The sequence below is a fragment of the Danio rerio genome, chromosome 2 (genome assembly GCF_049306965.1).
Source record: "Danio rerio strain Tuebingen ecotype United States chromosome 2, GRCz12tu, whole genome shotgun sequence".
Classification (NCBI taxonomy): domain Eukaryota; kingdom Metazoa; phylum Chordata; class Actinopteri; order Cypriniformes; family Danionidae; genus Danio; species Danio rerio.
The window spans coordinates 27,796,483-27,813,578 of record NC_133177.1 but is presented as its reverse complement, the minus strand read 5'-3'; the positions used below and the strand labels follow the sequence as shown (position 1 = coordinate 27,813,578).

General features: G+C 35.8%; 1 protein-coding gene across 12 annotated transcripts in view; it reads left to right on the top strand.

Annotated features, from left to right (window-relative positions):
- The window catches only part of kcnn1a (potassium intermediate/small conductance calcium-activated channel, subfamily N, member 1a), a 72,125-nt gene that overhangs the window by 1,383 nt on the left and 53,646 nt on the right, over positions 1-17,096 (top strand). For 3 of the 12 annotated variants that reach the window (XR_012388457.1, XM_073919385.1, XM_073919396.1), the window contains exons 1-3: positions 15,629-15,705; positions 16,328-16,372; positions 16,458-16,503. The exons of 5 other annotated variants lie outside the window; for them this stretch is intronic. The gene's annotated coding sequence lies outside the window, so the exon portion shown is untranslated. Of the gene's footprint in view, positions 1-10,397; positions 10,870-15,628; positions 15,706-15,940; positions 16,029-16,327; positions 16,373-16,457; positions 16,504-17,096 lie in introns of those variants that run through there. 4 more of the 12 variants (XR_012388461.1, XM_073919386.1, XM_073919370.1 and 1 more) reach the window with 2 other exon arrangements.

The following is a 17,096-nucleotide window of genomic DNA, read 5'->3' as shown; positions in this document are numbered from 1 at the left end:
GGAAGGGCATACGCTGTGTTAAACACATGCTGAATAAGTTAGTGGTTCATGCCACTGTGGCAACCCCTGATTTATACAGGGACTAAGTGTAATGTTATAAGATTTTGTATTACCCTTGCAAGATGTTCAGCTACTGATATGGAACTTCAGTCAGTCAAGACAGGGGTGGAGTTATGGTATTTGACTGACAGTTGTTTTCAACAAGATTTAGCTGTTTCAAATACATTTCATTGGATAAATATATTTATTTATACAACAGTTCTGTCTAGTTCTTGAATCTGATTGGCTGATGGCCGTGTGATATTCTGCAAATAACCGCACCCATCCAGCCTCATCACACTTTACCCTTGTGTATTACTCCACCCACATACAGTGACAAGCAGAGGACAGTTTGCCAAATATTGCAGCTGTTGGACAGCATAGTGTGCTTTTCAGGCTTTTTTAGTCGAGAATGTAATTGTTTAGATTGCAACTATGCAGTTTATTTATAAGGACAGTGCCTATTTTAAAATTTCTGTGAGAGAGTGTGTCAGTGGCCATTAGCCTGTCATTGAGCAAAGCTATAGATATAACATGAGATGTCACCTACGCTATTGTTGTCTATTGGAATGCATCAATAGAGCTGCCCTTTTAGGCAAGGCAAGTTTATTTATGTAGCACATTTCATACACAGTGGCAATTCTAAGTGCTTTACATAAACAAGAATAAACAAGACCATTTTAGGAACAAAATGCAGACAATAAAAAATGATTAAAAACAGATAAAAACAAATTAAAATGAGGTAAAATAGGTTATAAAAGAATGAAAAAGAAAACGAAAAACATAATGGTGCAATCTGTCGGACGTAGCACAGTGCTCATACAGTAAAGGCACAGCTAAACAAATGTGTTTTCAGTCTTGATTTGAACATGCCTAATGTTGGAGCACATCTGATCATTTCTGGAAGCTGATTCCAGCAGCGAGGAGCATAGTGACTGAAAGCTGATTCACCCTGGTTTGACTGAACTCTTGGAATTTCTAGTTTATATGATCCTAAAGATTTGAGTGATCTGTTGGGTTGGTATTCAGTGAGCATATCTGTAATGTATTGAGGTCCTTGGCCATTTAGTGATTTATAGACAAGTAATAATACTTTAAAATCTATTCTGAATGTAACTGGCAGCCAGTGTAAAGACCTGAGGACAGGTGTGATGTGCTCTGATTTCCTGTTTCTGGTCAGAATTCTGGCCGCAGCGTTCTGGATGAGCTGTAACTGTCTTTTTGGGAAGGTCAGTGAGGAGGCCGTTGCAGTAATCCACCCTGCTGCTGATAAAAGCATGAACAAGTTTCTCTAAGTCTTCACTGCAAACAAAGCATCTAATTCTTGCAATATTTTTGAGATGATAGTATGCTGATTTGCTAACTGCTTTGACATGACTGTTGAAACTCAGATCTGACTCCAGAGTCACACCAAGATTCTTGACCTTATTTTTTGTTGTTTGACCCTTTAAGCCAAGGTACGCATTCACCTTGAGAACCTAATCTCTGTTCCTATTCTCTGACTTCAGTTTTCTCTTTGTTTAACTGAAGAAAATTTTAGTACAGGTGAGCACTCCTTTGAAATGAATGTGGGACCCAGGAGCAGTGGAGGCCTGCTCATCCAGAGCCAGAGATTTATATACACATTTATACATATATCTATGATCGGGAGTTTTCCCGGTGGCCAGTATGCAAATATTTTTTGGAATTAAAAAAATGATAATTTTACATCACTTTTCTATATCGATGGATCAGTGACCGCCAGTGGCATAGCGGCGTGATGAGGGGGCCCCATGTGGTATTACCACTTGGAGACAAAAAACATGTGTTGTGTGCATGGAAATGTATTATTTCCCTCCCTGTTAAATTTGATCTCCTGCAACACATGTCCTCTCCTGCTTTTACTTCTAATTCTAACGGAGGGAGCGATTCATTTGTAAATGAATCTCCGTTATGAACGCCACGTTCATAGCCTCATAGCCGACAATAATACTAGTTTCTAGCACTGCAGCATCTTGTTGTCATATTTTATTTGCATTGTTTGATTATTTTATTAAAAAAAACTACCAAAAGCCGTGTATTTAGTGCGAGTTGCTGCTACTTTGCCTAATGATGAATGCAGTAGGTGACTGTATCATCATCAATAATCAATACTTGTTGAGCACAAAAGTTCATAAGATACAAAAACGTAAAATCGAAATCTTACCTATGAAATGTTCTGCCTTTGAGCTTTGCTTTCTTTGTTTGCTCGTTACTACACCCATACATGGCGCTAAGGTTCAGCGTCTTGACATTGGTTTTAATCTTGACTAGTGCGGTTTAATGACATTTGTCCTAGGAGCTAAGGCTGCTCGATTATGGGAAAAATCATAATCACAATTATTTTGGTCATAATTGTAATCACGATTATTCAAAACGATTATCAGTTGAAGTCAAAATTATTCGTCCTTCTGTGAATGTATTTTTATGTATAAATATTTCCCAATTGATGTTTAACAGAGGTTTTTTTTACAGTATTTCCTCTAATATTTTTTTCTTCTGGAGAAAGGCTTATTTGTTTTGTTTCAGCTAGAATAAAAGCAGGTTTGAATATTTTGAAACCTATTTTAATAGCTCAATATTATTGGCCCCTTTAAGCAATATATATGTTTGATTGTCTGCAGGAGAAACTACTGTTATACAATGACTTGTCTATTTACCCTAGTTAAGCCTTTGAATGTCACTTTAAGCTGAGTATCTTGAAAAACATCTAGTAAAATATAATGTATTGTCATCATAGCAAAGATAAAATAAATCACTTATTAGAAATGAGTTATTAAATCTGTTATGTTTAAACTGTGCTTTAAGCATCTTCACTGTATTTTTGATTTTATTATTGATTAATAATAAAGACAGTCGGCAGCAGCAGAAATACCGCACGCTGTCACTTTAAGAATGGTGCGGCTCTGATATGGTTTCTCTTTCTTGTGTCTTTTGATTCTCAACTTGTTTGTTTATTACACAAATGAGGGTTAATATGAATAATCACTAAACACCGCGCTCTGACACAAATGTGCATGTATTTGACCATTAAAGGGCTCACATTACATACTAGGAGCACTGTACAAATGTGGCGTCGCTATTGACACATGCTCAGGGTCTGTATGCGACATCTAATGTATATATCTATTGAGCAAAGCAAAGAAGGTTGATGTTGTCCATCCACAAGATGGCAACAGAGATTGCATAATAAGCCCATAGAGAAGAAAAACAGCTTTGTTTCTACCTACAGCTGATCAAATCATTATTAAACTGGTAAGTGACATTCTAAGTTGATCTCTCTCTCTCTCTCTCTTGTATGTTGCAGTGCTGTGTTTATACCATATAAATGTAGTGTATTGATTGTGAGATGGGACTCATATATCAGGAATGTGTGTATTTTGTGTTGGCCACTCTTTCTGTAACCTTGAGTTATTTTTTGGTTGGCCATCTGTTTGTTTCTAATGTGTCCTCTGCTTTTGTTACTGCAGACTAGTTCATTAAACAGAAAGAAAGAAGAAATGCCCGCATGCGTTTAGCATTTTTCCTTATCGCGAACACAACAGTATTCTGATAGTGTTTGTGCTGCTTTGGCTTTTTTGTGGATAATTATTGTCATCTCCCAATAGCGACAGAGAAATACTGGGATATCAGCCTTATAATCTTAAAATGTGAGCAAAGTCACCTGTTTGCTCATCTCTTTAGACATTACACTAGAGAGTCATTCAAATACTAGCTCTAAAGTGATGTTGGTGAAGTAGCCACGGTCAGCTGCAGATGTGAATGAATGGCGAAAGAAAGTAGTTCCTCATACAAAAGGGTTTCCGAGACTCTGTGTTAGATTTTTTCTTTATACACACGATTATGCCGTCAAACTGTTGTATAAACACATTATCACAGTCGTAGCAGTGCAATATGGCTGTATATCATCACTGGTGGGACAACACATATCGCACTGCTACTCGTGTGATATTGCTCGTATAATGGACAGACAGACGTAAAGGGTGCACGATTGCATTGATTTATTGGATAAAAAAAACTCCTCTAAAAAGGACACTTTAGAGTTGAGTACAAAAGGGCATGCCATACCTGTGCACACACCTGGATGCCACCATCTATGAAGTTAGGATTTACCACTGCCACTGCTCTTATATATTAGCCTGCAGCTCCTTTAATTTTCAAAGAAACAAGACATCTAGCAAATAGCCGAACACTATATTTGAAAGAATTTATCAGCTTATATGATCTCTGTTTTTCTGAATCCTACATCCCATCGGCAGCACAAACAGACTTCACCCACTCCCACTCTACACTCCTCTTATCTGCTTTCCTGCCCCTGCACTTCCCCTGTGAGTGAGTGGGTGTTTTCACTACAGCTGCCATGCATAATTAAGGCTGCAGTGGAGGTGTACTGCAGTGGTGCTGAGCTGCAACGCCATTACAGGCCGCTGCAACGTTTGCGCTTCACCAGTGACCGTGTTAAGCACTGGAGATCCCTGTTCCACACATGTATTCCCTTAGTGGCTGCTCGCAGAACAAGCAGAGGGCTGAACTGTGCTAAGCCCTGTTTAGATCGCTGCTATGTAATGCCGAAACTGCAGCTCATTGATTTCAACAAAGGTTTTGATTTTGTATACACAAACTGGCTCGCTGCCTGACACTATGACAAGCAGTAGTTGCAATTATTTAGTGCGCACACTGTGAGGGATGTCCTCGTAGGAGATCTCTTAATAGGCTGCGCTTCACCACCGAGACTTGATCTCCACGTGTGGTCCCTTACAGCAATCAAGAAAACACAATCCATTAATATTAATTGGATGCTGTCTTGCATGCATATGTTATAGATTAGTGCAGTAAGCTAATGGGGTACAGTGCTGAAAATCGTCTCATCAGTTATTACCTGATGACTCTTCCAGTTGTTGCACGGGATAAACGTTTAGCCTACAATTCAAAAGAGAAGTAAAGCTTGATGACAAACCCATTTATAATATGTTTTCTGCAAGAAACAGCTATGATTTGATGCATGATATTTCAAAAATCTGAATCAGAAAGAGCTTTACTGACGCGTTTGTTTTCATGACAGAAGTATGAACAGTGTAACAAAAAGAATACAAAATATACAAATTGACAAATAGTTCATGACTGGAGTTATTATTCAAAAAGCAGTGTATAGAGATTATATGGGTGGATTTATGTTCATATATTAGGTCTCCTTCCTTAAAGTGAACAGATTTAACAATGTATGTAACATCATTAAGTATGCATACAAAATGACATTACTGTTGCCGAGAGAGCTTAACGTGCTGCAATTTAAGAAAACACATGCAATTATAAAAAACGCCAGCAAATTTAAGAAATGATCTTCATCAGTTTGACAGCAAACATGCTGCAAATCGTCACAACACAAACAGATTTGAAAAAAAAATACGCTGGATTTAAACACACGTGTTGCATTTTCTCACAACGCATACACATTAAAAAACGTGCTGCATTTTCTCACAATACTTTCAAATAGTTCAGAACACAATGAAAATTATTCAAGAAGACCCTAAAATGTGACGGACCCGGTTATTTAGATTATGGTTATTTAAGCTAATAAATACAAAAGACAAGGGAATCTGGATGTTAAAATAAACAAACAAAAAATCTCACCTTTTAAACCTACAACTTCACTGAGCAATAGTCAGCACAGTGGCACCCGTCACATTTTTGGGTTGTCTTGAAACATTTCCTTTGTATTCTGTTGTTTTTGTGTTGGGCAATGCAGTGGTGCAGTAGGTAGTGCTGTTGCCTCACAGCAAGAAGGTCACTGGTTCAAGCCTTGGCTGGGTCAGTTGGCGTTTCTATGTGGAGTTTGTATGTTCTCCCTGTGTTCGCGTGGGTTTCCTCCGGGTGCTCCGGTTTCCCCATAAGTCCAAAGACATGTGGTACAGGTGAATTGGGTAGGCTAAATTTTCCGTAGTGTATGAGTGTGAATGAGTGTGTATGGATGTTTCCCAGAGATGGGTTGCAGCTGGAAGGGTATCCGCTGCGTAAAACATATGCAGGACAAGTTGCTGATTCATTCTGCTGTAAAAATGAATGAATGAATGTTTTTGTGTTGTTAAAAAATGCAGTGCATTTTCAGGAATTGTTTTCGTTGCGAGAAAATGCATCGCATTTTATTAATGTGTGGATTAATTGTAAGGATTTGCAGTGTGTGCTGTCAAAAAGATGAAGATATTTTCTTAATTTGTAATTGCATGTGATTTCTTAAATAGCAGCACGATAAGCTCTCTCGGCCACTGTATAAAATAGCCAAAATGATGAAAAAATCAAATGTAACCTGATTGAGGATCTGGTTTTCAGATCCTCCTTGTAGAGCATCCGCATAGAAATTTACATTTACTGTTGGCATAGTTCAATTAAAAATAAAAAATTGCTGTTATTTACTCAACCTTGGCCAATTCAAGATGTAGGTGAGCTATTTTGCTCTTCAGTAGAACATTAAAGATGATTTTAGCTGACTCTGCTGACCTTGGAGATTCATAAAGTGCATGTCAATATTTAGCAGTGCATTTTTTCATAACACATTGAGTTTTGTTTGCAAAAGCTGTGGATGAAAGTGTTGTAGATAATGTTTCTTCTTTGTAGATAATGTCACTTCATAAGAGAAGTCATTGTCAGCAAAAAACATTCTCTAACATCCAATAAAATATTAATTTAAAAAAAACATATCTTGGATAGCCTAAAGGTGTATAAATTAACAGGAAGCTTAATCTATGGGGGAACTTTCCTTTTTTGGCTGGTTACTGCATAAAAAAAACATCAACCCATAAAACAAGACTGTCTGTCAATAGTTCTTTAAAAGACATTCAGTTGCTGACATTGAGCATCGACAATGATTTGTTCCTGAGTGCTTTCTACTCAGCAGAGGTGAATTTAAAGACGGGTGATTCTCATTCTCCTTCAGGTGGGCTGTGAAAGTCATGAAGAGAGCTTAATTAGGACTTTATAAATTCCTGCGCAGTACATTCACATAATCTTGCGTGAAAGCAGATTTCACTCCAAAAATTAGAGTATTACTGACACTGAGGCTTTATGTGAGGAGAATGAGAGTATAATTCCACACACAAAAAAAGAGAACACCAACCATGACACTGAAATCCACCTGCCTAACACTGTGCAGAAGTAATGCATGAGGTCTTTTTCTCACTATGTCTTATCAGGACTAGACATAAATGTATTCGCTATTTCCCTATCCGCTTGTTAAGTCGTGACATATGAAATACTGTTTCCGGGTTCAAGCTGCTACTAATTTGAATTGAGACAATACTTGTTTATGAACACTTTTTAAGTCACATCACACATTGAAGAGAAATTTTATAAAATCATGGTGTACACATCAGTCTCTGGACTTTCAGCATCACACACATCAATATTTTAACAATTTATAAAAAAAAAAAATATATATATATATTGTGATCGTGATTTTCAAAAGTGTTACATCACTTTGTAAACGCTTATTATTACCATTTGATGGAAAAGGAACCTGCTTTGCGTGGCGTCACGCTTAACAAGCAGATTGTCTTCTGATTCAGTGAGTGTCTTCACTAAAAGGAGTAAGAGCTCAAAAAGGTATTTTTATCAAATAAACAACCTGAACATTTGGCTTATTCTGGGGCAGTTAAGTTAACATCTGACTGACTTTCAATTTCATTCGCAGCCTCATCAGACAGGCACCAGGGCTGCTTCCCCTTCACAGTGTTTGCACCCTCTTTAAAGTCACTTTGAGGTTGATTAACACAAACAAAGGAATCCCATTAAACTGTGTTTTAAGTGACAAGCAGCTCATGTCAAATTATGGCTCCTGGGCAAACCTCACGCACAAAGGTTTCTAATCCACTTAAAGATAATTGAAAAAAAAAGAGTTTTGCTTCATTTTCAACACTTAAGTACCTTACACCACTGTATAAGCTAGATCGTTTCACACTTGTTGTTCGGTTCTCTTTTTATTCCAAAAAGGTATTGAACTGTCAGTAACATTGTGACTAGAATAATAAGAAAAACAAGTCACATCTTGTGATATCATGTCCAGTTTTTGCTTATTTTGACATCCTTTTCCATTAGCCTGAATACCCAAGGTTTCACTACGAAATCATAGAGCTCATGTACTGGTAGATGTCAGTCTTTACTTAGCATGGGCTGGTATAAGATTCTGACGGTATGCTAACCTTGGGTAAAAATGTCACAGTTTCACGGTATGATGGTATTGTGATCACTGCTCTAAAATATCTTCTTTTTAAATGTCTGGGTAAAAAAAACTAAAACTTTCCCTCCATCGAACAAAATACATTTTATTTTAGGAAATATTTATAATATTCTGGAACAGTAAACATGTCAGGCTAAATAATTAAAATAAATCATTGGCTGTTTCTTAATATGCATTCCTCAGCGATCTTGCGCAAAGTTCAATTCGAAAATTTAAGACCGCAAAAATGAAGATCACACGAAATGCGTTCTTGATATCGAGGATGCACCGATGTAGCACCCAACTCACTCTAAAAGTCCAAGAAGACATTGTGGCTAAATAAAGGAGGTGGGAAGCGCAGCATTTCCTCTAAAGTTCAGAGATATAACTTATTTATCTCAGGAGTGCCCCTAAATGAGATGGATTAGTATCTTAATAGAGGCATAAACACATAAAGGGTGTTTATTTGCTGAAATCCGTATTAAAATCTGTTTTATTTGTATTGTGCAGAGTATATTAGTAAGGTTTTGTGCATGTTAGATATATTGAAAAGCAGAAAATCAACAAATCACAGTATGAATGCTGTAATGTTTAAATTATTTTTCGTAAAAATGTTTGAAGGTCATGTGACCATCTAGAAGAACGCAGAATTTGATTTCTCACAGGACCTGTTCTGTGTTCTCGCAGTCTCCTGAGTTCGTTCTTCACAAGCGTTCTGCGTTCTTGGAACTAAGAAACAACCACTGATTATGGACATTTGATAATCCCTGATCCACAGCTCTGATTATTTCGACCAACTTCAGGACTAAAAAGAGCATATTTTTGCTCATTTTTTCTCCATTCATCCAACAGCATAATGCAGTGTCCTCAGTTAATAATAATCTTCAATATGAGGTAACTTATTTATATGTGCGTTCACAAATGTCCATTTATTGGTAACATCTTTTGACCTTATGTCCTGTTTTTGCTTTTTTAGATATCTTGCTTTATGTTGCATTCATTTTAATCAAACCAAGAGCCCCTTTTCAGTGCACAGTCTGTACCAAAGCAATTGGAATTAACCGACTTCAAACTAAAGGCCTGCCAAATATGAACACATCTTAAGACAAGAAACTGAAATATTAACAGCATGTATCTGATTAGACCACAAACAGAATATGATGACTGGGCATGGATTTGACAATTTGCATTTAAATGTTAATTGCTCGGTTTCCTCCGGGTACTCTAGTTTCCCACCATAAGTCCAAAGACATGCGTTATAGGTGAATTAGGTAATCTAAATAGTAGTGTATGTGTGTGAATAAGAGTGTATGGGTGTTTCCCAGTGATGGGTTGCAGCTGGAAGGGCATCCGCATCCGCTGCATAAAACATATGCTGATTATGTTGGCAGTTCATTCCACTGTGGCGACCCCAGATTAATAAAGGGACTAAGTCGAAAAGAAAATGAATGAATGAATAATTGTTGATTGCTCGTGCATAGTTGTCTCCAGATTAAAAATAAAACTGTCAAGCTGCAAACAAAATGCAACATATCCATTCTTCTGAGATGTCAAGCTTGTTTCCAAACACTCCTGCATTGCGCACATTTGCCAGCATGACGATACAGACGCCAACAGCAGCAGTGTGTATAACCTTAAAGGTTATTTACCAGCAGTTTCATGTGGATACTCAAAAAATAGGGCATAAAATTGTACATTTAAGACACAATTCAAATAACATGATATTCCAAAATCCAAAATTAATATTTTTATTTAAACATGCTACTTCATCTAAAACATGTCTGTCCACGTGCTTGCATTTATTATATAATTACAGTAGCTCCATGCATTTATAAAAAGCATGAGGATGTAAAATCAACAATAGACCTCATAAGATGAACGCAAAATGGTGTCTCCATCAATGGTGCGTCCATATGTAAGAATCCTTTCATTCCGAGTCCTGCATGAGCATCTTTATATAGGATCAATTTTGCTGCGGTTTGTGCGTGCACGGGAACCCCCGAGCCCCCACCCTTTTCATCCACCCCCGCTAGTCTCTCAACAACCAGGATCTAAAAATAGCACAGGGATCCCCCCATCAATTTACAACACGTCACAAGGTCATATAACCCTCCTCTCACGATTCTCGATCAATACTACGGCGTGACGGTCCTGAGTGGATCCTGCTACCAATATTCTGTTGGCTACTCCTGAAACACATTGACGGTTCGCGCGGATTTTTGCTGTCACCTCCTCAATTAGTGTATAGTCTAATTAACTGCCAAGGAAGTGTTGTAGATTACATTGCTTTTTGAGATGCCTTTGAAAAGACAAACGTTCAATATGAGGAGATGAAAGTGAAGGGGAGACACGGAGCGCGCTCGCGCCTTCGGTCGCATGCATATTCACGCGCTGGAGGGCAAGCCCGCCACTAGACCGAGAATCTCCACACAAGAGGATTTCTGTCGGCGTGGAGCACTATGCGTTTTTATTCCGGGAAACTACGCTTGCTTTGTAGTCTGTCTCCGCGTGTATTATAGTATTTGATATTATTTCATTTATTGTGCTGATGTCATTGTGAGGAGCGCTCAGCAGGATCCATATGAAGATGTGCAGAGTGTAAGGTAAGAAATTCTCTAACTTACTCGGCATGCAAGTTTTTAATACCACAGCTCACCACCCCACATTTGGTATTTCATATGGTTCCCTCTGTCAGTATTAGCCTTAAAATGGCAGACCAGAGGTGATGAAAGAAGGTTTCTCATAGCCTTTGAAGCATATCTTTGTGATGATTTATTCTGACCTATCTTAATGTTGCCCTTTCATTTATAGACACAACCTTTGTCAGAGAAGATGAAAAATATGTGACACACCACCACCCCTCTGTAAATCCAGCCACCATTTACTACATGTTTGTTTTATAATCATCTGGTGGACTTTTTCCTTACACTTAAATGTGTTGCCTTTTTGATTTTATATTTGTTTTTATATATTTATAGTGCTGTTAAGTAGCCTATCTCACGTATGCTGCAGCTGATCGATATAAAAGCCTTCTCTAATCATTTTTCTTGACAGCTGCAAAATGTCAAATAAATCTAAATTAATAAAATTTTACCAGGCAGACATATCTAGGCTGAAGGGGTTGTAAATGATTCAAGTTACAATGCAAATGCTACATCAAAGCTGTCTATTTAAAAAAAAATGCATATATATATATATATATATATATATATATATATATATATATATATATATATATATATATATATATGTATATATATATATATATATATATATATATATATATRTATATATATATATATATATATATATATATATATATATATATATATATATATATATATATATGTATATATATATATATATATATATATATATATATATATATATATATATATATATATATATATATATATATATATATCAGCTTAATAGATTTCTTTTTTATACTGTCATAAAAAGTACAATATGTGCTTGGGCGAATTCAGTGTAATTTTAGTTTTAAGACGCAAGCGTGTCTGGTCCTCGTCCTCACCCACTAGGAATTTATAATCTTTATGGATCACGACTCGTGTGAGCTCAGTTAAGGTATTTCATTTCTCCTCAAAATATTCTTGCATGTGAAAGAGCTGATTTGTTGTATCATCCACATTGCTTTCCATAGATTGTATTGCCCTGCGATGCGTGCTTCAGAGGAAATGTCTCTTAGTCAATCAAGTGTGGGGGACAATAATGCATATTGAATTTTGCACATACTGTATTGCAAACTCTGACAGCAATGTCTGGCTGTTTCTTATTCAAATTAGGGGCATTTCAGGCATTACGTATGTTTGTGTTTTTGGGTGAAAGCATGAGAGAGAGAGAGATGCTACATTTTGACAAGCAGGCTGTCGAATTTTATTTTCTGTTGCAGTACAGTAAATTGACCTTGTCTGATAAATTCATTATGTATTTACTGAAGTACTAAAATGTCACTAAAATAAATTCAAATTAAACTGTGTTTACTGATAAATGAAAAAGAAATAATAAAAAACTTGCAGCTGTGGTTGCAGAATAATTCTGTAAAAATAGAGTAAAAATGTAAAGCTATTTACAAGGAAATGTAACATTTACTGTATAAAACTGTATTTTACAAAAGAAAATAAAAATATAATCTAACAGCACTCACTGCATTTCAATTTTACTCCAATATTATAATGACATCCACCAAATAGTTTGCAGTTTGCAGAAGAAAAAATAAATGCACAAAAAAAAAATCAATGTTCATTAAAAGCATTTTCACAAGCTGTGATTTTTCATGCTAGTATAGAAGGTCCCTAGGGTCATCTACACAAATATAAAAGACCTTCATAGTAAGACACAGCACATCGAGAAGACACACAAGATATAACATAAGACCAAATGCGACAAAACAAACTTAAAGAATCACATAAAAAGATGTTTATGAAATTTAGCTTCATTTAATATAATTTAACAAAACACCATTAGTTGTATACTGTTAAGCATGAAGGTCTCAGTAATTGTTCTTTGTATGTCTAAGAAAACAGTACAGTGCTTTTACGTTAAAAATACATTACATTTATAATTTTATAACTTTTGTTCTCTCAGCCAACTAAAAAACACAGTTTTTATGTAGCAATTTAAGTATTTTTATTATGAATATGACATTAAAAAAACTTTGTACCAGATTAATAGATTAATTGTGGAGTAGAATTTAATGCAGAACAATGATTGTGAAATACATCTGAATACATCTCGGCTAAAATTAACACTGAGAAGTTGTGTTTTTACTCAAAAGCTTTAAAGATTGAAGCATTAGACTATTTAAAATATTAAGATATGAAAATAGTAAAGTTAATTATGCAGTTTTCATTTTATTTAAGTGATACATTTTTTGTATAGCAGGAATAGGCATAAGATATAAGGTCTAAGATTCTGACGATATGAAAACCTTGGGTAAGAAATATCATGGTATCGTGATTACTGCTCTAAAATATATCTTTTTAAATATCTGAACATTGAACATATTAAGATACATTTAAAATATTTTGGAACGGTGAAGATGTCAGGCTAAATAATTAAAATAAATCATTGACCTCTGCTGTCTTCATTAGTTTACGAAACAGATTTCTTTGAAAAGGCATCTTTGGATCTTTCTTTTCTTTGGATATAAATTAAAACCACTGTCCTGTTGAGACACATAGCACATAGGATGCACATAGTAGCATAGGATGTTGGTTTATAAGCTTAATTTGCTTGTTTGCTGACCAAAAGTTATGTGCTGACCAGTAGCTTTTTTTTAATGCAGGAGTCCTTTTCTAGTAGAGATACTCATTTATTTATTCATTCATTTTCTTTTCGGCTTAGTCCCTTTATTAATCCGGGGTCGCCACAGCGGAATGAGCCACCAACTTATTCAGCACGTTTACGCAGTGGATGCCTTTCCAGTCGCAACCCATCTCTGGGAAACATCCACACACACTCATTCACACTCATACACTACACTGTAAAAAATTTCCAGATTTTCACAACAAATTACTGTAATTTTTCACAGTAAATTACATTACTATCGCTTCACAGTATTTAATTGTAAAAATCACAGTAATATGTTGTATTCATAAATTTATTGTGAAATTAAGGCAGGTAGCATGATTACAGCAAATTACTGTAAAAAGGGGCCATATGTTTTGCATGTTAGTTATAGAAATTCAAACTTGGTTTTTAATTCAACATGTAAATTAATACAAATTGACTTTTATGCTAGTATTGGTACTTTTTGGATATTTAGAAATAACAGCATGTTATTGCAGCCCCAAAAATAATTTGGTTACTAAGATCTTTTTAGTTGTAGCTACTGCACCTTTATTTATTTCATAAGGTTAACATGAAAATATAAAATATGTTATTATAATATTTATTGAACACAAATTTGTGCTTAGCTAAAACATAATAAACTGGAATAAAAAGTAATTAATTAATGAAACCAAAGACTGATAAACAGCCAAAATTATTTCAATGTCAGGGTAAATGTCTGCTTTAGACCAGTGGTTCTCAAAGTGGGGGTCGGGACCCCCCGAGGGGTCGCGGGGCAATGAAGGGGGGTCGCCTGGTGATTTCCAAAAATCTATTTATTTTTAATAAACCATAAGAATTAACATATTTTATCCATAACTATACTGAAAATAAAAATAGTCGTTTATAGTTACTATATTCTATATAGTTACTATAGTAGCTTATAGTTACTAGTTCTATTGGATTGCGACCCCTGGGGTAATTACATTATATTAAAGGCAGCAATAGCGTCAGATGCATTTTGATTTTATAACATCAGGTTATACTTTCTGGCACATTTAAAGCACTGACACAAATTTAATTGGTGTGTTTGCGTCATTGCATGCAAGGTTTCTGTATTTATAACCACCTCAGAGGATATTGGGGGTCGCGAGTCACTGGCATTGTTATTTTGGGGGTCGCGGGCTGAAAAGTTTGGGAACCCCTGCTTTAGACGATTCATTTTGGGCACCTGTCATTGCCTGAAGGTCACTAATCTCAGAATTTAAAAAGAAAAAACATTTTAAAATATGTACTATCTGTATAAATAAACCACAGATTAGATTTTAAACAACTACATTCTCGCATGAAAAACGGTTAAATCTTAATTTCCTGACGCATAAAGATCCATCGAAGCCGGGGCAAATGGCACAATGTTTAGCCTGAAGACAGGCGCCTCTCGCCGGATATATGAGTAATTAGCGCCGTAACAGCCTGGAGATCATAGATCTCCGCTATCGGCAAAACACACTTAAAATACACACAATCTTTACAAAAAAACCACAGATTTGAGTTTTAAAGAACTATATTCTCGCATGAAAAACTGTTAAAACTTCGTTTCATGACCTATTAAAAGCAACATTTATAATAGTATGTGCCTTCTCATCCACCATTACAGCTTGCTGCAGCTTGGTGCGAAATGAATGCTGGGAGAAAAAAATAATAATTCTCAAAACACTCCAAACGAACTTTATTCTTATTGTTAAAGTCAGATATTTGTAATATTTTGAATGGCAAAAAAACTTACTTTATTGTAATCATTATATCACCTTTGCACTGCTTCGGTTCAGGACTCGCGTAATATTGAATCATATTCAGTTATTTTATCAGACGTGTTCATAAGCTGATACTCATCAACATGCAATTCGTCTACAACTAGTGTAAAAATTGCGTGTAACCGAGCAGTATGACGGAATATTAATGAATTATATGTTTGCATCCTACACTAATATACAAAAAGGAATCGGTTTCAGGCGAATTCGACTCTTTACTGTTCGTTTAAAGGAGCCGATTCACCGAGCTGACTCGCCTGCAAACAAGCACCGTCACCACCACAGGCATCATCTGCGTTTGAACTGTCGTCTCTTCATTCAACGGATTCATCTGCGGTAAGTGTTAAAATGTGACTTTTGTCCGTTAAATGATTGTTGTATATATATTTCTGTAGAGTACATGTCATTTACTTTAATTGTAGGTCCTACGTTAGTAACGTTAGCGTTAGTTAACAAAGGGTCTGAGCGCGCCTATTTTTAAACAAGAAATTAACCGACGCCAGACGGTGATTGTAGTGTTTTCTGAGGTATTAAATAGCATGACGCTAGTTCCTGAAAAAAGAAAGGTAATATTCTTTAATTAACTTCGCGTTAACTGCATTCTCTACTTCAGTACAAGACTGAAGTAAAGGTGAAGTGACTAACGTTATAAAGTTAAGGTAAGCTCTGGTATGTTAACGTTACTCGTTATGACCATCATTATGGCTAACGTTAACGTTAGTTTTGTTCACTGTAAGTTAGTTAAATAAACTAAACCCATCATGAAACAGTCTTAACTGTTTTAATAAATGGAGCTTATAATACAATTCACTTATATTTTTTAAACTAACACTAACAAAGTACATATTAACTGTCTATTTCTCTCTCGCAATATTAATGCTTTGCTAACATTTACTAATGGAAACTTATTGTATATTGTCACTAACGTTAACTGTACATTTAATTTTTTGGTGTTCAGGTGTACCTGAGAGTCCTGAGTGTTACTGTATAGCTGAAGTGTGAGGTGAGTGTACATACTGAGTAAATATAACCTAAAGTCAGTACCACAATCTAAACATTATATATTCATAAATTATTGTTTTTTGCAGCCACAGCCACTGATGCTACCAAGCACACCTCGCTTGATTATTCAAGGTAATGTTGATGCCTTCCTTATTTTGATTAGATTTTTAAAAGTCAAGTTGTGCACAGATTTGTTGTGAGCAGTTTCTTGTACAAACTCTTTTTGTTCTTCCAGAAGTTTCACCAGTACCCCCAGTAGTAGTAAATATTAGACAAAGAATTTTTTTAAACTATAGTCTTTGTTTTTATTAGCAATTTTACTAGGCATGTGTGTTTGTTTGCTTGGTTTTCATTAAGTGGTGCATGGAATGTCAACTTTATTTGTACAAAAAAAAAATATTATTCACAAACACCTCTAATTTAGTCTCTATCTGGTCTGAAACTGAAGTATGCTGAAGTTGCCTTTTGCACTCTGGAATTTAAGGTAATGTCTACATTTAATATTGTACCTGAAGGGGGTTTTGGGGGGTTAAACAAGGAATGTATAGGAGCACAAGTCATGACTCCCCTTCTTCCCTTGTAATAAAGGGGTGTGTTGCAGACTCAATTTGTGTGTCTGTGCTGGAGACCAGAGAGGAAGCTGTCTTTAAAAGGATGGGGCTCTTATACCATATGTGAAGTTACCTATTCAGGTGAGTGGATTACATACAAGTCATTGCAAATGC